Below are 23,347 nucleotides of genomic sequence, written 5' to 3'. Positions count from 1 at the left end.
GGTTAGCAGCTGAGCTCTTAACTGCTATACCACGAGGGCTCCAAAGTCCTCATTAGCCATATTCAAATGATAATTGTGATATAATTTTTTTTTAATTCCATTTGAAATCAGAGAAGCTGTGTTCAAAGTTCACTTCTTGTACTCGCTGCTTGCCTATTACAATCACTGGGAAAACATTAAAAAGAAATAATGTTGAGCTACCTCTGGAGATGTTGATTTCATTCATCCAAGGTGAGTCGTGGCATGGGCGTTGCTTAGAAGTTCCCCTGATTATTCTATGTGTAACCACTGCTGAGAACACACACACACACAAACTGCGGGACTTTGAAACAGTCATTTAGCTTGTTTGAGTCTCAGGTGTTTAATTTGCAAAATAGTGGCTATAATTTCTTATTTGACAAGGGAGTTTGGAAGAAGTATATGTATATGTATATGAAAACACTTTGTAATGTATATATCACCATTTAAATTTATAATGCTTCTGTAATGATAATAATTCCAAACACTTGCCACAGGATGGTTTGCTAATTTATTAACTCCTGTTTTATTCTTTGTTCTATCCCCATTTTCTTCCCCATTCCAACAACTTAGTTAGGACTTTGAGGGGAGAAGTGGGAAGTTTGGGGGAAGTAGGCTGAGATTATGTTTGAGCTTCCTGGAGATAGACTTTGAAGACAAGTGCACAGATTTAGGCAGAAAGGAGTTCAGTTTGGGTGACGGGGCAATGCAGAGAAGCAAAATGCCTCCTAAGACTGAAGAGGGGACGGCCTTGGACAGGATTGCCCAGGAGTGGCCATCATGGCACTGTACTCCTCACCCATGGAAGGAAGAGGCCTGGCCTGGAGAATGACCGCCGGGGGATCCGAACCCTGAGAGTTATATCTTAGGTGCTTGCCTAACTTGGCATGGTTGTTGTTGTAGTTGTTAGATGCTGTCGAGTTGATTTTCGACTCATAATGGACCCATGTGACAGAGCAGAACTGCCCCATAGGGTTTTCTAGGTATAATCTTTACAGGAATAGATTGCCAGGTCTTCCCTTCCTCCCCCTGCAGGGCCGCTGCCTGGGTTCAAATTGCCTACCTTTCACTTAGCAGGAGAGCACTTAACCATTGTGCCACCATAAGGTACCACTTCAAAGTCTACAGCCCAGTTCATTGGGATTAAAGTTCAATTTTCTTTTATCTGAGAGGAATCTTGGAGCAGATTTATCTTAGTTAGAAAAATAAAAGAATTAAATGTTTTTTATTATACAACTAAGAGTGTATAATAAAAATTCAGAGCTAATTTTTATTTACCAACAGCTTAATAAACTACGTACCATGTAGCTTCTATATTAGTTTCTAGGGATAGCCTTCAAATTCAACAAAATAAAACTTACTAGATTATACCCTAATAAGAGGTTATGCATAATAATTATAGGAATAGTAATAATACATTTGTCCTCCCCACCTGAAAGGGTAAGACTAAGATGACAGAGTATATTTGAAAGTAAAAATCCATATAGTCATCAGAATGACTTAAGAAGCTGTGGCTATGACATAGCCCAATATAGACACAAGAGTTGGGCAGAACACAATCCAATAACTTTTAAATAGCTGTAAGATGAGTATGGAAAAAATTCCGGAAAAAAACAAGCAGTAAATGCATTAGTGGGTTCCAAGCTAGGGGTAAAATAGCCAGGCAGAAGGTTGTAGGCAGAGCTGAGAATCAGGGAGTTCCAGACTCAAACCCAAGTGCAAGTCCATCCCATTTGTAGAATTTGAGCTTAGAACTAATTTTGACCAAGAAACTTTAAAAGAAAGTTCAGTCTTTCTCTAATAGCTGTGGGAAAAATGGTCCTGGATCTTTACTGCTCCAGGCCCCATACCCTAGCCAAAATCTCAGTTTGAATATGCAAACTCAGACTACTAATGCTGCAATCCAATTTATTAGGGATAGGAAATTATTTCCATAATGGATAGATAAAACCAAATCATACCCATTGCCGCCCAGTCAATTTCAACTCATACTGACCTTACAGGACAGAGCCACTGGGGGACTAGAACAGCCCACCTTTTGGTTAGCAGCTGTGGTCTTAACCACTGCACCACGAGGGGGTCAATGGATAGATGTTGTTGTTGTTAGGTGCCGTCAAGTCAGTTCCGACTCATAGCAACCCTACGCACAACAGAACAAAACACTACCCAGTCCTGCGCCATCCTTACAATCCTTGTTATGCCTAAACCCATTGTTGCAGCCACTGTGCCAACTCACCTCGTTGAGGGTCTTCCTCTTTTCCACTGACCCTGTACTTTGCCAAGCATGAGATCCTTCTCCAGGGATTGATCCCTCCCGACAACATGTCCAAAGTATCTAAGACGCAGTCTCGCCATCCTTGCTTCCAAGGGGCATTCTGGTTGTACTTCTTCCAACATAGATTTAGATTTGTTCATTCTTTTGGCAGTCCATGGTATATTCAATATTCTTTGCCAAAACCACAATTCAAAGGCGTCAACTCTTCAGTCTTCCTTATTCATTGTCCAGCTTTCACATGCACGTGATGCGATTGAAAATACCATGGCTTGGGTCAGCGTACCTTAGTCTTCAAGGTGACATCTCTCCTTTTCAACACTTTAAAGAGTCTTTATCAGCAGATTTGCCCAATGCAACGCGAATTTTGATTTCTTGACTGCTGCTTCCATGGCAGTTGATTGCGAATTCAAGTAAAACAAAATCCTTGAGAACTTCAATCTTTTCTCCGTTCATCATGATGTTGCTCACTGGTCCAGTTGTGAGGATTTTTGTTTTCTTTATGTTGAGGTGTTATCCATACTGAAGGGGGTGGTCTTTGATCTTCATTAGTAAGAGCTTCAAGTCCTTTTCACTTTCAGCAAGCAAGGTTGTGTTATCGGCATAACGCAGATTGTTAATGAGTCTTCCTCCAATCCTGATGCCCTGTTCTTCTTCATATAGTCCAGCTTCTCAGATTATTTGCTAAGCATACAGATTGAATAGGTATGGTGAAAGAATACAGTCCTGACGCACACCTTTCTTTACTTTAAAACACTCAGTATCCCCTTGTTCTGTCTGAACACCTGCCTCTTGATCTATGCACAGGTTCCTTATGAGCATAATTAAGTGCTCTGAAATTCTTGTTCTTCACAATGTTATCCATAATGTGTTATGATCCACATAGTCAGATGCCTTTGCATAGTCAATAAAACACAGGTAAACATTCTTCTGGTATTCTCTGCTTTCAGCCAGGAACCATCTGACATCAGCAATGATATCCCTGGTTCCACGTCTTCTTCTGAATCTGGCCTGAATTTCTGGCAGTTCCCTGTTGATATACTGCTGCAGCCACTTTTGAATGATCTTCAGGAAAATTTTGCTTGCATGTGATATTAATGATACTGTTCAATAATTTCCACATTTGGTTGGATCACCCCTCTTGGGAATAGGCATAAATATGGATCTTTTCCAGTCAGTTGGCCAGGAAGCTGTCTTCCATATTTCTTGGCATAGATGAGTGAGCACTCCCAGCGCTACATCCATTTGGTGAAACATCTCAGTTGATATTCTGTCACTTCCTGGAGTCTTGTTCTTCACCAATGCCTTCAGTGCAGCTTGGAATTCTTCCTTCAGTGCCATTGGTTCCTGTTCATACGCTACCTCTTGAAGTGGCTGAACATCAACTAATTCTTTTTGGTATAATGACTCTGTGTATTCCTTCCAGCTGGACATACAAAACCAAAAGGGAAGAACACGGTTAGCGTTTCTTAAGCTAAAAGAACTGAAGAAAAAATTCAAGCCTCAAGTTGCAGTAGTGAAGGATTCTATAGGGAAAATATTAAACGATGCAGGAAGCATCAAAAGAAGATGCAAGGAATGGATAGATAGATAACAAATAATCCAGCAAAGGTTTAGAATTAAGCATATCAATGATGCAAATCAAATTCATAGAATGAACACTTTTGTGTTAAATTTGGGAAAGATAATTTGTATGTTCAGTGTATAAAATTCTTATAATGTTTAAGAGGATTTGACATCCGAAAGAGTCCAAAAAATTAGCCTTGGGATTACAGTTTTAAAGGTGTAATTGAACTACTAACGTAAACTTGTAATTTCAATTTGAAAGTTAAAGATAATTTCACAAAGTTTGCAAATAATACTAAACCATTAAAAAAAAACCTAAAGTCACCGTATTTTGTAGAATACATATTGAATTTGTTCATTTGTGCTGTATTACACTCTATATACTGAGGAAAGCTGTGCATCAAGATTGTATCCTTTCACCATACCTATTCAATCTGTATGCTGAGCAAATAACCTGAGAAGCTGGACTATATGAAGAAGAAGGGGGCATCAGGGTTGGAGGAAGACTCGTTAACAACCTGCATTATGCAGATGATACCACCTGGCTTGCTGAAAGCGAAAAGGACTTGAAGCACTTACTAATGAAGATCAAAGACCACCCCCTTCAGTATGGATAACACTTCAACATAAAGAAAACAAAAATCCTCACAACTGGACCAGTGAGCAACATCATGATAAATGGAGAAAAGATTGAAGTTGTCAAGGATTTCATTTTACTTGGATCCACAAGCAACTGTCATGGAAGCAGCAGTCAAGAAATCAAAAGACACATCACATTGGGCAAATCTGCTGCAAAGGACCTCTTCAAAATGTTGAAAAGGAAAGATGTCACCTTGAAGACTAAGGTACGCCTGACCCAAGCCACGGTATTTTCAACCGCATCACATGCATGTGAAAGCTGGACAGTGAATAAGGAAAACTGAAGAAGAATTGATGCCTTTGAATTGTGGTTTTGGCAAAGAATATTGAATATACCACGGACTGCCAAAAGAACAAACAAATCTGTCTTGGAAGAAGTACAGCCAGAATGCTCCTTAGAAGAATCAAGGATGGTGAGACTGCATCTTACATATTTTGGACATGTTGTCAGGAGGGATCAGTCCCTGGAGAAGGACATCATGCTTGGCAAAGTACAGGGTTAGGAGAAAAGGGGAAGACCCTCAATGAGGTGGATTGACACAGTGGCTGTAACAATGAGCTCAAGCATAACAACTTTTGTAAGGATGGCGCAGGACCAACTTAACGGCACCTAACAACAACACTCTATATCTTTGCCCCATCAAAAACCAAACTAAACCCACTGCCATCAAGTCAATTCCAAGTCATAATGACCTGTAGGACAGAGTAGACATGTCCCATAGGGTTTCCACGGCTGTAATCTTTATGGAAGCAGAGAGCTGCTTCTTTCTCCTGTGGAGCAGCTGGTGGATTTTATTTATTTATTATTGTGCTTTAAGTGAAAGTTGACAGCTCAAGTCAGTGTCTCATACAAAAATTTATACACACTTTTTTTGTGATCCTAGTTGCTCTTCCTATAATGTGACAGCACACTCCTCCTTTCCACCCTGGATTTCCATTGTCCATTCAACCGGTTCCTGTCCTTTTCTGCCTTCTCATCTCCCCTCCAGACAGGAGCTTCCCATTTAGTCTCGTGTATCTACTTGAACTAAGAAGCACACTCTTCACAAGTATCATTTTATGTCTTACAGTGCAGTCTAATCTTTATCTGAAGAGTTGGCTTTGGGAATGGTTTTAGTTCTGGGTTAACAGAATATTTCGATGCTTTGGATTCTGATAAGGCTTGCTTTGTGGCCTAATATGTGGTCTTTTCTGGAGAATGTTCCGTGTACATTGGAAAAGAAAGTATACTTGGCTGCTGTTAGGTGGTGGTGGTGGTGGTTGTTAGGTGCCGTCGCGTCAGTTCTGACTCATAGCGACCCTATGTACCACAGAATGAAACACTGCCCGGTCCTGCACCATCCTCACAATTGTTGTTATGCTTGATCCCGTTGTTGCAGCCAGTATAACAATCCATCTTATTGAGGGTCTTCCTCTTTTCCACTGACCCTGTACTTTACCAAGCATGATGTCCTTCTCCAGGGATTGATCCCTCCCTGAAAACATGTCCAAAGTATGTAAGATGCAGTCTCGCCATCCTTGCTTCTAAGGAGCATTCTGGCTGCACTTCCTCTAAGACAGATTTATTCATTCTTTTGGCAGTCCATGGTGGCGTAGTGGTTAAGTGCTATGGCTGCTAACCAAAGGGTCGGCAGTTCAAACCCGCCAGGCACCCCTTGGAAACTCTATGGGGCAGTTCTACTCTGCCCTGTAGGGTTGCTATGAGTCAGAATCAACTCGACAGTAATGGGTTTTGGTTTGGGTATATTCAATATTCTTCGTCAACACCACAATTCAAAGGTGTCAATTCTTCCTCAGTCTTCCTTATTCATTGTCCAGCTTTCACATGCATATGATGTGACTGAAAATACCATGGCTTGGGTCAGGCGCCCCTTAGTCTTCAAGGTCACATCTTGGAGTCCTTTGTAGCAGACTTGCCCAATGCAATGTGTCTTGATTTCTTGACTGCTGCTTCCATGGCTGTTGATTGCAGATCCAAGTAAAATAAAATCCTTGGCAACTTCAATCTTTTCTCCATTTGTCATGATGTTGCTTATTGGTCCAGCTGTGAGAATTTTTGTTTCCTTTATGTTGAAGTGTAATCCATACTGAAGGGGGTAGTCTTTGATCTTCATCAGTAAGTGCTTCAATTCTTCTTCACTTTCAGCAAGCAAGGTTGTGTTATCTGCATAACGCAGGTTATTCATGAGTCTTCCTCCAATCCTGATGCCTTGTTCTGCTTCATATAGTCCAGCTTCTCAGATTATTTGCTCAGCATACAGATTGAATAGGTATGGTGTTGGGTGGAGTGTTCTGTATATATCTATGAGATCAAGTTGGTTGATTGTGGCATTTAGATCTTCCATGTCTTTATTGAGCTTCTTTCTGGATGTTCTGTCCTTCACCAAAAGTGGTGTGTTGAAGCCTTCTACTGTTATTGTAGAGCTATTTCTCTTTCCAGTGCTGTTGGAGTTTATATATTTTGGAGCCCTGTCATTGGTTTTGCAGCTGGTGGGTTTGAACCACCAACCTTCAGGTTAGCAGCCAAGCATTAAACCACTGCACCAGCAGGGCTCCTCTTTGCCCCATAATGTATTGAAATTATTTTGCAGTAAGGACAAAAAAATGAAGCATTTCTAATATCAAATGGTAATGTTTGTACCATTTCTTTAGGTAATTGCTGTTCTCAGCATGTTGAAACTCTTCTTTCCTGGAGTTTTGAGACACAAAAGGGTTGTGAAATGTCATTTAGACCAATTCTCTCACCATATAAATGAAGAAACAGAGACACCAGGTCAGAGAAATAAGTCATTTTCTAAAATAACAGGGCTATTTAAGGGCAGAATGAGGAATAGATTTCATGACCCCCTAGTGCATTGTTTTATCTACAGTAACATCAGCTTTGCTTATTACTTAATGGGAGGAGGATAATTTCCCCTGGGACATATTACTGATAGTATCTTTTTCTGAACACAATAGATTGCTTCTTATTTCTTCTAGCCAAAGAGAAAATATTTCAGTTACCGCAATCCTTACAGCTGAGAACAATTCTCTTCTAGATTATTAAAATCTTGTCCTTTGTACATAATAGGAATGCTTCAATCCTGATCTAACTCCACGCACTTCTTGCCTTGACAGTCTGAAAACCCCATTGGTCTCAACAACCTATGATTCTAGTTGCAACTTAGCCAGCTTTCAAAATGAAAGAAAAAAAAATACACAGACTTTCATCATATGTTCTATGTTCGATTTCACAAATGTAAAAAGTAACTTATTCAATACGATATTTTGTAAAGTGCTTCAAACACTGAACAATCGTCCTAGAACCTATTAGATACACAGACTTCTACAAGAGAGGCATCTTCTACTTTAAGAACACTGATTATTTCTGCTATAACCACAAATAGAGGTCCTGCTCTACAGTGTTAATATATCTCTAGGGGTGGAAGGAGAAGAGCTTATGTAGGGGAAGAAGTCTGGCTGACTGTCGACAAAGCACTCACACATCATTTGAAGAGAGGTACTGTATAAATGCAGGGCTATTATTACATAAAAGCATTCAGAGGATAATATTAGCCATAATTGTATTAAATATTAATATTAATGCAAATGGCGGCTAAGCATTTAAAGAACTGTAAAAGTCAGTAATAAATGGAGTAAACAGATACACAATTCTTATATTTCTGACTATGCAAACCCAAAGAACTGAGAACTCATGAGTTGTTAATAGTGGTGCTGCCTATCTCTCTTAACTCTGGCAGCTGAAAAAGCAATACAAGGTTTTCAATTTTTTTTTCCAACTTGTATTCAAAATTGGACTTTAAATTCAATTTACTTTATTTCTATACGTAATGGCTTTTCGATATGGCAACTTGGCTAAGCTGAACTTCAGTCCCCAGTTCAACACATACCAATCTAGGTGCTGCTGTGAAAAGATTCTGCAGATGTTATAAGAGTCCCTAATCAACGGACTCTAAGCTAATCAAAAGGGAGATATTGCTGGGTGGGCCTGTCCTAATCAGGGGAGCTCTCTTAAAAATAAGTGTAGGCTTCTCTGAGCCCCGAGACTCTAAGCTTTAGTTTGTACTTGTACAATTCTAGGCTGCTTGTAATCTTCCCTTCCTGTCTGCCTGACCTTTGGACTTGGTCAGCCAGCTCCCACAAATTGCATAAGCCAGTTCTTTATAACACATCTATCTATCATCTCTCTATCTCCAGCTGGTTCTGCTTCCCTGTTGGAGCCCCAACAGCTACACCACACTTTATTTTTCAGGAAACATGTATGTGGGCTGCTGGATTTCATGGGTGGAGGAATAAGTGTTCTAAAAAATATACAGTCAGCCCTCCGTATCCGTGGGTTCCCCATCCACAGATTCAACCAACTGTGGAATGAAAATATTTTTAAAAAAAGAAAAGGAAGTTCCAAAAAGCAAAATTTAAATTTGCCATGTGCCCAGCGCTATGCTGAGTCCAAACGAATGAAGGGATGTGTAGCGCCCCCTGCTGTAGCCTCCCACCATCTCACAGATGAGTCTCTCTCCAGCACTCGTTGTTTGAGCACTCTTTGCCTCCATCTCCTTCATTCATCGGCTACTAGTGTGCACCTTTTGTGTCTGTGAAACAATGGCTCCTACAAAGCAATGAAGTAGTCAAAGCAATCCTTCAAAGGCTAAGCGTGAGGGGGCTGAGCGAGAGAGCAAGAGGAAGGAGTTTAAGGCTAGTAAAGGATGGTTGGCTAGCTCTGAAAAACACTACAGCCTCAAGTACTTCAGGACAACCGTTCAATCACATTGGCTGACGACCAGGCCACATCAGCATTCCTGGAAGAGCTCAAGAAGCTCCAAGAAGAGAAAGGCTACCTTCCAGAGCAAGTCTCCAATTGTGACGGTACAACTATTCACATAGCATTTACATTGTATCAGGTATTATAATCAGTCTAGAGATGATTGCAAATACTATGCCATTTTATATAAGGGACTTGAGCACCTTGGATTTTGTTATTTATGCGGGTCCTGGAACCAACGGCCCTCAGATACCAAGGAACGTCTGTAGTTTTATTCTGTACTCATCACACATTAGAGAAAAACAACTGTTTAACTTTGGTGTTGATAACATAATCCATCATTGAGTTTTTAAGGGTATCACTATAAAGACTGATGGGCTTTTCAAGTGTTTTTAACTGGATTTCAAATGAAAATCCTAGACACAACGAATTCACTGGGTCATAAAAATTAAGGTTTCAGTACTCTGGCCTAAAGCAAAGTTCTAGGAATAGCCTTAGGCATTTGATGTTGGTAAAAAAAAAAAGGACTCGTAATCAATCTGGTTGCACAGCTGATTATCATAATTGCTGTCAATAAGGTGTACACCTGTAAAAAGTTGAATTGGTAAAAAAAAAAAAAAAAAAAAAGACCCCCAGTTCCTCATTTCACGCCATGAAAATCATACATGAGCTCACACCCATATGCACATATCCCAGTTAAAACTTGGGGCCATCTCTGGACAATCCTTAAGAATACCGAATTTAAGAAAAATTAAATTAAAATTTAGTTCCAAGTTGAACAACCCAATTTAAGTCATTTCACCGATTATAAGAACAATCTTCTCCATTTTTGAAGAGCAGCTTTATTGGTATCTTAGCAGATGTCATATATGTGTTGTTACCTATTTTTAAGACGTGAGAAGCCAAAATATTTTAAGTGATGCATCCAGAGCCTATTAAATTAATCATACCTTCTCTCTGCCTAGTTAAAACTCCCCAACCAATAATGCCTCAAAATTTTAAAGCATCACAAAAGGTAAACTATAACACATTCACAAAATGGAGTATTATACAGCCATCAAAAAGTATGTTGTGAGGCAGTTAGTTAGATGGGAAAATGATATATAAACAGTATGAATAGAATAGAGAATTCCATACATATACTTGCTGTTGGGTGCTGTTGAGTTGATTCCAACTCATAGCAACCCCATGTGACAGGGTAATACTGCCTCATAGGGTTTTCTTGGCTGTAATCTTTACGGAAGTTCTTTCTCCTGCACAGCCAGCCACCAGATGGGTTCAAATCACCAACTTTTGGTTAGCAGCCAATCACTTAAATTTGCATCACCAGGGTGCTGTCTTTCTCTTTTCTAACATAATGATAAGAAAACAGGCAAAAAAAAAAGAAAATATTTTTAATAATGACAAAAACCTGATCACCTATGTTGTAAATATATAATTGTTATGCATCAAGGAATAGATGGTTTTTGGAATATAACTCAGAAGTCATATTACTGATTTAATGTCACATATACAAAATTTTTTTTTTCTATACAAAATAGACTCTTGGCTTAAAGTTCAAATGAAATTGGAGCAGTTCCAGTTCCTATCAGAATGACAAATTAACACGGACTGCCAGCTCCCTCTCCAGTACCCAACTATGGGGATTCTACAGAAGTGAGAAGAAGCAAGGAGTTGATGGATGTGAGAAACTGGCATCAAAGTTATATGACAACTCTGGGAAGATAGAGGAGCCCTGATGGTACGGGGGTTAAGAGCTCGGCTGCTAACCAAAAGGTCAGCAGTTCAAATACACCAGCCACTCCTTGGAAAATCTATAGGGCAATTCTCCTTTCTTCTATAGGGTCGCTATGAGTCAGAATCGACACGACGGCAACAGGTTTTTGTTTGTTTGTTTTTTTGAGGGGGGCAAGAAATAAGGTGGTTGTTTCCTGGGGTATGACGGACAATGGCTATCCAGAACAGAAGTGAACTAGGAGCCATGCATGGGGGAATGGGTTGAAGGAGAGCATTTTATGGAGAAATTTTCCTTTTCTATCTTAATCCAGATATATTGCTGCTGCCCATCAATTTCTAAAAACTTCCAGGTGTAAATGGAAGCACACCTGCAATGGAATAAAAATCAGGCATCAGACTTTTCATCAGTAACACAAGATGCTAGAAGACAATGGAGTAATTATCTCTCGTTGATAATAAATTTTGAAACTAGATTTTCCACTTAATTATATTTTCAACCACGGATATCCTCAGAAGTTCTACTAAACAAAACCATCTTAAAAGAAATAGTCCAGAAAGAAGAAAAATAAATCTAGGCCTATGGAATATATTTCATGTAATTATGGATGAGTCAATAACTTGTTTGCCATTTTGGAAAAGGGTAAAAACCAGTATCGTGCAAAAATATGAACTAAGGAAAAGATCAGGCTAAGGTTTATGTTTTGTTTTATGCTACACAATTTTGTTTTGTTCTGTTTTGTGTAGGGGTGAAGATATAGATATTGATAGGCTTAAAAATAAATAAATAAATAAATAAAAGATAAATAATTAAGGACTTTTAAAAAATTAAGATTTACCATATGCATAAAAATATATAATTCAACAACGTGAAGAACAAATATAAAAAAGGATAAAAGTTAAAATATATAGTTCAAAAAGCACATAAAATCAATGGCACAAATAAATCAGACTATAAGACTCATTGCAGCATTACACTCAGCGATCAAGACGTTCTCAGATTTGTAATCTACAAATCAAAGCGATTGAGTAATATGTTGCGTACTAGAGACAGCATTTAAAACCAAAGGATCTAGTAATTAAACCAAGGGATTGAGAAAGGTATACTAGACAAATATAAACTAAAAGAAAGCCAAGATAAAATATCACACAAAAATAAAAATTCAAAATACAAATTTTTTACATCTCATATATATATAGTATAAAATAAATAACAATAAACCAAAAAACCAAACCCAGTGCCATCGAATCGATTCCGACTCATCGCGACCCTACAGGACACAGCAGAACTGCCCCATAGAGTTTCCAAGGAGCGCCTGGCAGATTCGAACTGCCGTCCCTTTGGTTAGCAGCCGTAGCACTTAACCACTACGCCACCAGAGTTTCCAAAATAACAATAGATCGTAGGATTTTATTATTGTAAACATTTACTGATCTAACAATATTGTCTCCCATTACATAAGGAAGCAACTAACAAAAGTACAGGGAGAAAGAGATCATTCAAAAAAGTCAGTCTTGCTCATAAGGGAAAGAGAGTACATTAAACACCACTGAAGTACCGCACGTTAGAAGTCCGGTAAAAACCCAAGTCTCTGACAACGGAGTGCATTGGTGTGACTGTGGGGAAACGTGCACTCACAGCTCACGGATGGGAATGCAAAATCGTTCGACACATGTGGAGAGGAATTTGGCTACCCGTAGAGAAGTTGCATATGAATTGACTCTTTGACCCAGCATCCCTATTTCTTAAAATTTATCTCAGAGATTCACTGATGAAAATACAAAATGCTATTTGCACAATTATTTCTAGTAGTAAAAGATTGGAAACAACCCAAATGACCACCAACAGGAGACTGGTTGAAACACTGTGATGCGTCAACAAGGTGGAATACATGCAGCTAACGGTAAAAAAGCAATAAAGAGGAACTCGAGATAGTGATGTGGATCTCTAGACCATATTCTTAAGTAAAAGATGTTAAGTGGAGAACAAGGTTTACTATCTCAAAATGTTTAAGTAAGCAAAGGGGAGGGCTTTTTTTTTTTTTTCCGAAAAAAAAAATTTTAAGAGTAAGTAATAAAACGGTAGTAGAGAAGTCAAATTTCTGAACAAATAAGATAAAAAAGATAAGTTAAATATTTTGCAATATAAATTTGGTTTGGAAAGATCAGTACAATTTTATGATTCATTTTGCTTTAAAATGCTATATGTAGTTTTTCAGGCTGTATGCTTTGAGTTTAGAAGCATGAACACTTCTAGCACCCAAATTATGTTCTCTAAATACCAATTCCCACTACAAGGAGCCTGGTAATCTTAGAGATATAGCTGATGCCAGGATTGGGGCAGAAAAGTTACCAGATAACCTAGTATAATACTGATTTATTAGATAAACCTAGTATAATACTGATTATAGAATAGTAACTCGATTGATAAGGAAAATGTAAGAAAAATTATGATAGGCCTATTTTATTTACGATTATTGAAGTAAAAAATCCTAAATAAAATATTAGTAACAGAAACCAAATCACAGGGAACCAAGTATAGAAAGAAATTCCATAATTTGATGGACACCGTACCACAAAGCAATAGGGAGCACCCAGCTTGATGAAGAAATATTAGATTTATTCCCTTTAAGAATAGAAACAAGATAACAGCGCTTACTGTTGCCTCTAATATTCAAGGTAGTTGGAGAAAAGTCATAGCCAATGAAACAAAACAAACGAAAGAAGTAAAAATCATGTAGACAAAAATGAAAGGACAAAATTATTATCAGCTGCAGGATGTGACTACCAACAGAGAAAACCACACACCAAAAAATCGACATAATCTTAGAACAAATTAGGTGCAGCAGAGTTGCCACGTATAAAACATAATGACCCCCCAAAAAAGGCTTTGTTCTGCAGCAGCAATAACAAACTAAAAGTACCTTACTCTGAATATAATTCCTGTAAAAAAGGATAAAAATTGTGAGGACTTAGCTAGATAATAATGCTTATATCTGCAATGAATTGAATTGTGTCCCCCAAAAAGATGTATTGAAATCCTTATCCGTGGAACCTGTGAATGTGAACTTGTTTGGAAATAGGATGCAGATGCCGTCAGCTAGGTTAACACGAGGTCACACTGGAGAAGGTGAGGTCGTAGTGCAATCCGAGTGGTGTCCTTACGAAAAAGGAGAGACACAGAGAGACACAGGAAGGACAGCCGTATGAAGATGCTTCTACAAGCTGAGGAAAACCTGGGGCTACCAGAGGTTGAGAAAGACAAAAAAATATGCCCCTAGGAAGTCCAGAGGGAGTATGGCCTGGCCAACTTGGACTTATAGCCTCCAGAACTGCGAAACAATAAATATCTCTTCTTATAAGCCACTCAGTTTACAATATTTTGCTGTGGCAGCTCTAGGAAACTAATAAAATATTCTTATAGAAAAAAAAATTTTTAAGCTCTACTAAGATATTTTAAAAAGGGGAGCCATTTTAATATAGTCAAGGATGAGATAATTTAATGTTACAAAAGTAACAATTCTCCCTCAATTAATCTATGGATTCATTTTAAACCCAATCTAAATTACAACAGAATTTTTAACAAAATTCTACAAGTTTATTTTAAAATTTAAATGAAAAACTAAAAGGCCAGAAGAAGAGCAGTCTTTGAGTTTTCACTCTGTTGCATATTAAGAACTACTAAAGTCATATTAATAAAAATAATTCTGGCACAAAAAAAAGTAGAAAGATAAAAACAAACAAAAAACCTCATTGTATATTGAGAACCTGGTAGACACGATAAAAGAGACATCGCAGTAAGTGGCGTGACATTAGATGCTTTAATAAATGATGCTGGAAAACCGGCTCAAAAATGAAGTTTAACATCTACCACATACTATTCAAAGATCTAAATGTAAAAGGTAACATTCTAAAGACAATAAAGAATACCTCCATGACTTTGAGGTGCGGCATGGTTCTTAAACATGACCCCAGAAAGACAAACCATAAGGCATTGCGCTAATGAATTTTGTAAGTTTAACTGTGTAAAAATGCAGGATTTCTGCTAAATGAAAGATACCATCATACAAAGCTTAGACCAGAGGCAGATTAAGAGAAGATATTGGCAATATACAAAACTTCGTAATATAAAAAAAATAAATAAATAAATAAAAAGGATTCCTGCAATTCAACAAAAAAAAGAAAGAAACTAAAACAGAAAATTGGGCAAAATATTGTTGTTGTCACGTACCATCAAGTCAGTTCCAACTCATAGTGACCCCATGTAGAATAGAACGAAACACTGCCAGGTCCTAGACATCCTCACAACCAATGTTATGCTTGAGCTCATTGTTGCAACCACTGTGTTAAACCATCTCATCAAGGGTCTTCCTCTTCTTTGTTGACCCCCTACTCTACTAAGCATGATGTCCTTCTCCAGGGACTGGTCACTCTTGATAACATGTCCAAAATATGCGAGACAAAGTCTTACCATCCTTGCTTCTAAGGTGCATTCTGTACTTGGTCCTAGTCTCTTTTAGTCTGGAAGCTCAGCTGAAGCCTGTCCGCCATGCTTGATGTAGGCAAGATATATGAGCTGATTATTCAAAGACAAGCAAATCATCAGTTAATTAGTAAAAATGAGAAAGCAGGACAATACCAAATATTGGCAAGGAATGTTGGTAGGTATCTTCATGCATTGCTGGTAGAGATGGAAATTATTACCACCTCCATGAAGGATCCTTGAGGAAAATAAGTATGTACATCTACTGTGTACCAGACCCCACTCCGGGATATGTGCCCCAGAGTAACTCTCACCCAGGTCCATAAAAAGATACTGACAAGATGGTCATCCCAGTGTTGTCTGAGGTGGTGAGGTGTATAAGGCAGCCTAGGGAATGATAAGTAAATTATGGTAGATACATAATATCCAACCCTTGGCAGAAGTTAGAAAAAGTGAATCACATGTATATGCAAGAAACTGGACAAACCTTAATAGACAGTACTAAATACTGAATGAACTAGTTAAAGATACAGTAAGATCAATAACAGTGTATCGGAAATCACAATGCTACGTTATCCCCAAGGATACATGCATGTGCAAGAACATATAATAAACACGTTGAAATGAAAGTTGACAGAAAAACAAGAAAAAAATAAATGAAGGTGCAGGTTAGTCTTGCAGAAACTAAAAATGATAATATTCCATGAATTTAACAGTCCCCAACCCCCTTCAAATACGGTGAATGAGACTATTGGAGAGATTCAGCCAAAGAATCCATTTAAAAAAAAAAAAAACTTGCTGAGTTATCCTGATAAGCCATGCTTGGAAATCATAGATGTGGCTACACCCTCATTTTACAAATGAAAATCCTGAAGTTCCAAGAAATTGACTTGTTTATGTGGTAACTATCACACAGGTGGTAAGAGCAGAGCCAAGGCTCAAACTCAAGAAGCTTCACTGAGCTGTGGAAGCCTCAATTACAAGGTACCCTCTCGCTCACAGGTGTCTCAGGTGTGCCCTGCCTTGCCCGTATCTGTAAAACTATTCATATGTTGTTATAATTAACAACATGTGAATTCATGCAAAAGCATTGCTGAATTCTTTACGGCCTTATATTTGAGAAAGTGGTAAAAGAAGATTTCGAAGGTATACTCTCCAGAGAAGACTTGGGAATATTCAATCAGCACCATTAATCTATAACACGAATAAACCCTCACCCTGCCCTTACCAATGCCTACAGGTTAAATTTAATATCCCCAAATTCAAGGATTAGCAAATATAGTAGGGCTATTTTCAACTTGGGTGGTACAAATGGTCAGTGTTCAGCTACTAACCAAAACGTTGGTGATTTGAACCCACCCAGAGGTGCCTTTCAGCTTGAGAAATGCTGGGCATGCTCTTCCCTTTAAATTTTCTATCTCCAGGTCTTTGCCCACGTCATACTTTAGTCTTCTCGAGCCACCCTTTGAAATCTTCTGTTCAGCTCTTTTACTTCATCATTTCTTCCTTTTGCTTTAGCTACTCGACAGTCAACAGCAAGTTTCAGAGTCTCTTCCTACATCCATTTTGGTCTTTTCTTTCTTTCCTGTATTTTTGATGACCTCTTACTTTCGCTATGAGTCAAAATCAACTCGAGGGCAGTGGGTTTGGTTTTGGTTTCTTACTTTCTTCATGTATGATGTCCTTGATGTCATTCCACAACTCGTCTAGTCTTCAGTCATAAGTGTGTAAGTCATCAAATCTATTCTTGAGATGGTCTCTAAATTCAAGTGGGATATACTCAAGGTTGTACTTTGGCTCTCATGGACTTGTTCTAATTTTCTTCACTTTCAACTTGAACTTGCATATGAGCAATTGATGGCTTCCTCCCCAGTCAGACACCCAGCCTTGCTCTGACTGATGATATTGAGCTTTTCCATTGTCTCTTTCCACAGATGTAACCAATTTGATTCCTATGTATTCCATCAGGCGAGGTTCATGTGTATAGTCGTTTATGTTGATGAAAAAAGGTATTTGCAATGAAGAAGTTGTTGGTCCTGCAAAATTCTATCATGTGATCTCCAGCATTGTTTCTATCACCAAGGTCATATTTTGCAACTAACAACCTTCTTCTTTGTTTGGACTTTTGCAGTCCAATCACCAGTAATTATCAATGCATCCTGACTGCATGTTCTATCAATTTCGGACTGCAGAAGTTTGTAAAAATCTTCAATTTCTTCATCTTTAGCTTTAGTGGTTGGTGCATAAATTTGAATAATAGTCATATTAACTGGTGTTTCTTGTAGGCATATGGCTATTATCCTATCACTGACAGTATTGTACTTCAGGATAGATCTCGAAATGTTCTTTTTGATGATGAATGCAACACCATTACTCTTCAAGTTATCATTACTGGCATAGTAGAACAAATGTCTGATTCAAAATGGCCAATACCAGTCCAATTCAGCTCACTAAAGAAAAACTCAAGCCTTAAGTTGCAATAGTGAAGGATTCTATGAGGAAATATTAGTCAACATAAGAAGCATCAAAAGAAGACAGAAGAAATACACAGTCACTGCACCAAAAAGAATTGTTCGACGTTCAATCATTTCAGGAGATAGCATACGATCAGGAAACGATGGTAGTGAAGGAAGAAGTCCAAGTTGCACTGAAGGCGTTGGCAAAGAACAAGGCTCCAGGAATTGATGGAATATCAATTGAAATGTTTCAACAAATGAATGCAGCACAGCACTGGAAGTGCTCACTCATCTATGTCAAGAAATCTGGAAGAAAACTACCTGGAAAACCAACTGGAAGAGATCCATATTTATGCCTATTCCCAAGAAAAGTGATCCAACTGAATGTGGAAATTATTGAACGATATCATTGATATCACAGGCAAGTAAAATTTTGCTGAAGATCATTCAAAAGCGGCTGCAGCAGCATATCAACAGAGAACCGCCAGAAATTCAATCCAGATTCAGAAGAGGACATGGAATGAGGGATATCATTGCTGATGTCAAATTGATCAGAGAGCAGAAAATACCAAAAATAGTTTACCTGTGTTTTACTGACTATGCAAAGACATTCAACTGTGTGGATCGTAACAAATTATGGATAACATTGAGAAGAATGGGAATTCTAGAACACTTAATTGTGCTCATGTAGAACCTGTATATACATCAAGAGGCAGTCCTTTGGACAGAACAAGGGAATACTGCATGGTTTAAAGTCAGGAAAAGTGTGTGTCAGGGTTGTATCCTTTCACCATACCTATTAATCTGTATGCTGAGCAAATAATCTGAGAAGCTGGACTCTATGAAGGAGAACGGGGCATCAGGATTGAAGGAAGACTCACTAACAACCTACATTATGCTGATGACATAACCTTGCTTGCTGAAAGCAAAGAGGACTTGTAGCACTTACTGATGAAGGTCAAAGACCACAGCGTTCAGTATGGATTTCACCTTAACATCAGGAAAACAAAAATGTTCACAGCTGGACCAATAAGCAACATCATGATAAATGAGGAAAGATTGAAGTTATCAAGGATTTCATTTTACTTGCATCCACAATCAACACCCATGGAAGCAGCAATCAAGAAATCAAAAGATGCATTGCATTGGGCAAATCTGCTGCAAAAGACCTCTTTAAAGTGTTGAAAAGCAAAGATGTCACCTTGAAGACTAAGGTATGTGTCATGGATTGAATTGTGTCCCCCCAAAATATGTGTATTAATTTGGCTGGGCCATGATTCCCAATATTGTGTGATTGTCCAACATTTTGTCATCTGATGTGATATTCCTATGTGTTTTAAATCCTATCACTATGATGTTAATGAGATGGATTCGCAGCAGTTATGTTGGTAAGATTTACAAGATTAGATTGCATCTTAAGCCAATCTCTTGAGATATGAAACAGAAAGGTCAGTAGAGAGACATGGGAATTTCACACCACGAAGAAAGAAGCACCAGGAGCACAGCATGTCCTTTGGACCAGGGATTCCTGTACTGAGAAGCTCCGAGACCAAGGGAAGATTGATGACAAATACCTTCCTCCAGAGCTGACAGAAGAGAAAACTTCCCCATGGAGCTGATGCCCTGAATTTGGATTTGTAGCCTACTAGACTTTTAGAAAATAAACTTCTCTTTCTTAAACCCATCTACTTGTAGTATTTCTGTTATAGCAGCTCTAAATGACTAAGACAGTGAGCCTGACCCAAGCCATGATGTTTTCAATTGCCTCATATGCATGCGAAAGTTAGACCATGAATAAGAAAGACCAAAAAAGAATTGAAGCCTTTGAATTGTGGTGTTGTCAAAGAATATTGAATGCACCATGTAATGCCAAAAGAAAAAACAAATCTGTCTTGGAAGAAGTACAACCAGAATGCTCCTTAGAAGCAAGTACGGCGAGATTATATCTCACATACTTTGGACATGTTATCAGGAGAGATCAATCCCTGGAGAAGGACATCACACTTCGTAGAGGGTTAGCAAAAAGAGGAAGAGCATCAATGAGATAGATTGACACAGTGGATATAACACTGGGCCCAAGCATGACAATGACTGTGGGAAGCAGGATGATGCAGTGTTTCGTTCTGTTGTACATAGGGTTGCTATGAGTAGGAACCGACTTGATGGCACCTAACAACTACAGAGGTGCCCTGGAAGAAAGGCCTGGCAGTTTGCTTCCTGAAGGTCACAGCCTTGAAAACTCAGTGGAATCCATTTCCCTCTCTAGCACATAAGGTTACGATAAGTTGGAATCATCTCATGGCAACTGGGTTTTTTTTTTAGTTTTTTTTTTTTAATTGTCAATTTGATAAAACAAAATGAAAGAAAACTCCTGTTGGTCCTATTTCTTTTTATACAATTTATCATGCAGCTTCCCTAGTACTTATATTGTATGGGGATCTTATATACATGTTATTTTCATAGATATCATCATCCCTACTGAACTGTCAACTGCTTATTCCTCCTTTTGTCGGTTACAATGTCTCATAATAGCAAGCACTCAATGTAATTGAAACAGAAATCAGAAAAGAGTCTATTTCTTATTCTGGGGTTTTCATATTATTAAGGCCAATTGAATAAATGGCATTCCTTTCTTCAATAACTGAAGTAAATTGCCATACTCACAATTGATTATTAATTGTTGAAATTTCTGTGATTGTTGATGTGGATATAATTAAAGTGGAAATAATTATTACAAGGAAACAGATAAACAAATACTTACATAAGAGGTATGAATTTTATTCCAATCTTATTAAATCTAAGCCCCAGTCCTTGGTCACTTGGGTGATAAAGGCTTATTATTTTCAGTCCTCTCTGCTCCCCCAACTTGTACAAAGATCTGAGGGTTTACACAGTGTAAATATTTGGAGAAGGCCCTCTGCTATCCAACTTAGTCACTCCAAATAGGCTCATTGTCTTCTGAGGTGCCCTTAATATATATATAAAACCATTGTCTTCGAGTCAATTCCAACTCATAGCGACCCTATAAAACCGAGTAGAACTGTCCCATAGAGTTTCCAAGGAGCACCTAGTGCATTCAAACTGCCGACCTTTGAGTTAGCAGCCGTAGCTCTTAACCACTATGTCACCAGGTTCTCTGGTGCCCCTGGGTGGGTTCAAACCACCAACCTTCCTACTAGTAGTCAAACACTTAACCCTTTGTGCCACCCAGGGACTCCACCTCGAGTTTTAGGGGTCATCAAACGGCAGCTTATGGGCCAAATTTGGGCCATTGTCTGTTTTTGTTTGACAGGCGGGCTAAGAAGCTTTTATATTTTTTTAATTCTTTAAAAGAAATCAAAATAAAACCAAAATTTCAGGACAAGCGAACATTTTATGAAACTCAAATTTCAGTGTCCTTTAAAAAAATTTTATAGGAACACAGCCATGCACCTTTATATGTAGATTGTCTACAGCAGCTTCCATGATGTATACAACAGCAGAATTGAGCAGCTGCAACAGAAAATATGGCCCACAAAGCCTAAAATATGTCCAGTCTGGTCCTTTACAGAAAATGTTTGCTGACCCCTGCATTAGAATGTATGTGTGCAGAGGGCAGGGCAGAGGGTTTGTTTTAAAATACATGTTCCCTGCTCCCACCTGTCTCAGTCATCCAGCGCTGCTATAACAGAAATACCGCAGTGGATGGTTTTAACAAAGAGAAGTTTATTCTCTCACAGTCTAGGAAGCTACAAGTCCAAATGCAGGGCATCAGCTCCAGGGGAGGCTTTGTCTCTCTGTCTGCTCTGGAGGAAGGTCATTGTCATCCATCTTCCCTTGGTCTAGGGGCATCTCAGCACAGGAACTTCAGGCCCAAAGGACAGGATCTGCTCCCGGCGTTGCTTTCTTGGTGGTATGAGGTCCCCATGTCTCTCTGCTTGCTTCTCTCTTTTATATCTCAGAAGAGATTGGCTTAAGATACTATCTAATCCTTTAGACCTCATCAGTATAACTGCCACTAATCCGTCTTATTACACCAGAGTGATAAGATTTACAACACATAAGGAAATCACATCAGGAGATAAAATGGCAGACAATCATACAATCATGCAAGGAAATCATGACCTAGCCAAGCTGACCGGTATTTTGGGGGAGACACAGTTCAATCCATGATACCACCCTCAGACATTCCAGTTTTGTAGATTTGTGTTAGAGACCAGGAATCTGTGTTGTTAGCAAACATCCTAGGTGATCTTGGAGCAGAGGCTCCAGGACCACGGTGAGGAATATTTTAAAATTTAGATGTAATATGTAAACATACTGTTCTGTTGTTGTGTGCCGTCAAGTCGATTCCAACTCGTGGCAACCGCTATGACAGAGTCGAGCTACCCCATAAAGCTTCCTAGGCTGTAATCTTTACAGGAGCGGGTTCCCAGGTCTTTTCTCCTGCGAAATGGCTGTTGGGTTCAAACTGCCGACTTTTTGGTTAGCAGCTGTGCACTTAACCATTGTGCCACCAGGGCTCCTTGTAGGCTCCATGTACCTGTAGATATTTCCTACAGGAAAACATAAATGGGCAAATAAATACTCTTTATCTCACTAGGATACTAAGAAGAACAAGCAAATTTAAATAACAAGCTATAAATAGGTGTTAAAAATATTTAAATATTCCTGTTGCTAAGCCTAGGGGTGTCTTTGTCCTTTTTAAAAAAGTAAATTTACTTCCTACATACACTTGGGAAAAAAGAAATCATTCTTTCCAATAGCATTTGTCAGAAATAATCATTCTCTCCTTCCCGAATCTAGCTCAAATTTGAACGTTTGAACAAAAAGAACAGAACTGAGAATAAAATGTGAGGGAAGAGAAATATTTCCATAACAATATGCAGAGACTAACCTTACCCAGGAGACGTGTGGTAGCAAACGCTGGATTTAAGGATACAAAACACTTTCTGTTTCAAGTCTCAATTTTAAGACATATTTAGGCTTTCACAATTTTTCTTCACAGATAAAATTTCAGGGATTAATGCTTAAGAATTCTGGGGAGATACATGGCCAGGAAATGGCTCTTTATCTGTTTCTTAACGGATAATGGGTTATGTGTACAGCTGACAGATTCACAAACTAAAAAAAAAAAAAGAAGAAGTTAAAATGCCAGGTTTAAAACCTGTAAATTCAGCCTCCATGTGAATCTTAGTACATTTAAAATAAATTTGGAAACAAATCTAATAAAATCAATATGATAAATCTTAAGAATATTAATGAATAATGGCTCAGTCAACTTGATTCGGTTTCCTCATCTATAGTCAATCCACGCTATTGGTGCATCTAACCTAACCTCCTTGGAACGTTTTAATTCCTTGGTTCTCTGTGCATAGAATGTGAAGAATCATTACAGAGTCTTATCCAGTCTAGTCGTCTAAGGAACCAACCCTCCC

The 23,347-nt window shown here is 38.5% G+C and overlaps 1 long non-coding RNA gene across 2 annotated transcripts in view; it reads right to left on the bottom strand.

The window, feature by feature from the left end:
* The window catches only part of LOC126066397 (uncharacterized), a 216,992-nt gene that overhangs the window by 37,523 nt on the left and 156,122 nt on the right, over positions 1 to 23,347 (bottom strand). Inside the window, exons 2-3 of one of the 2 annotated variants that reach the window (XR_007515074.1) lie at positions 22,231 to 22,465; positions 2,255 to 3,716 (exon numbers count right to left, since the gene is read on the bottom strand). This is a non-coding gene — a long non-coding RNA (uncharacterized LOC126066397). The remainder of the gene's footprint in view (positions 1 to 2,254; positions 3,717 to 22,230; positions 22,466 to 23,347) is intronic. The other variant, XR_007515075.1, reaches the window with a different exon arrangement.

The sequence above is a fragment of the Elephas maximus genome, chromosome 23 (genome assembly GCF_024166365.1).
Source record: "Elephas maximus indicus isolate mEleMax1 chromosome 23, mEleMax1 primary haplotype, whole genome shotgun sequence".
Taxonomy (NCBI): domain Eukaryota; kingdom Metazoa; phylum Chordata; class Mammalia; order Proboscidea; family Elephantidae; genus Elephas; species Elephas maximus.
The sequence above is the reverse complement of the archived record's forward strand: the minus strand, read 5'-3'. Positions and strand labels throughout refer to the sequence as shown.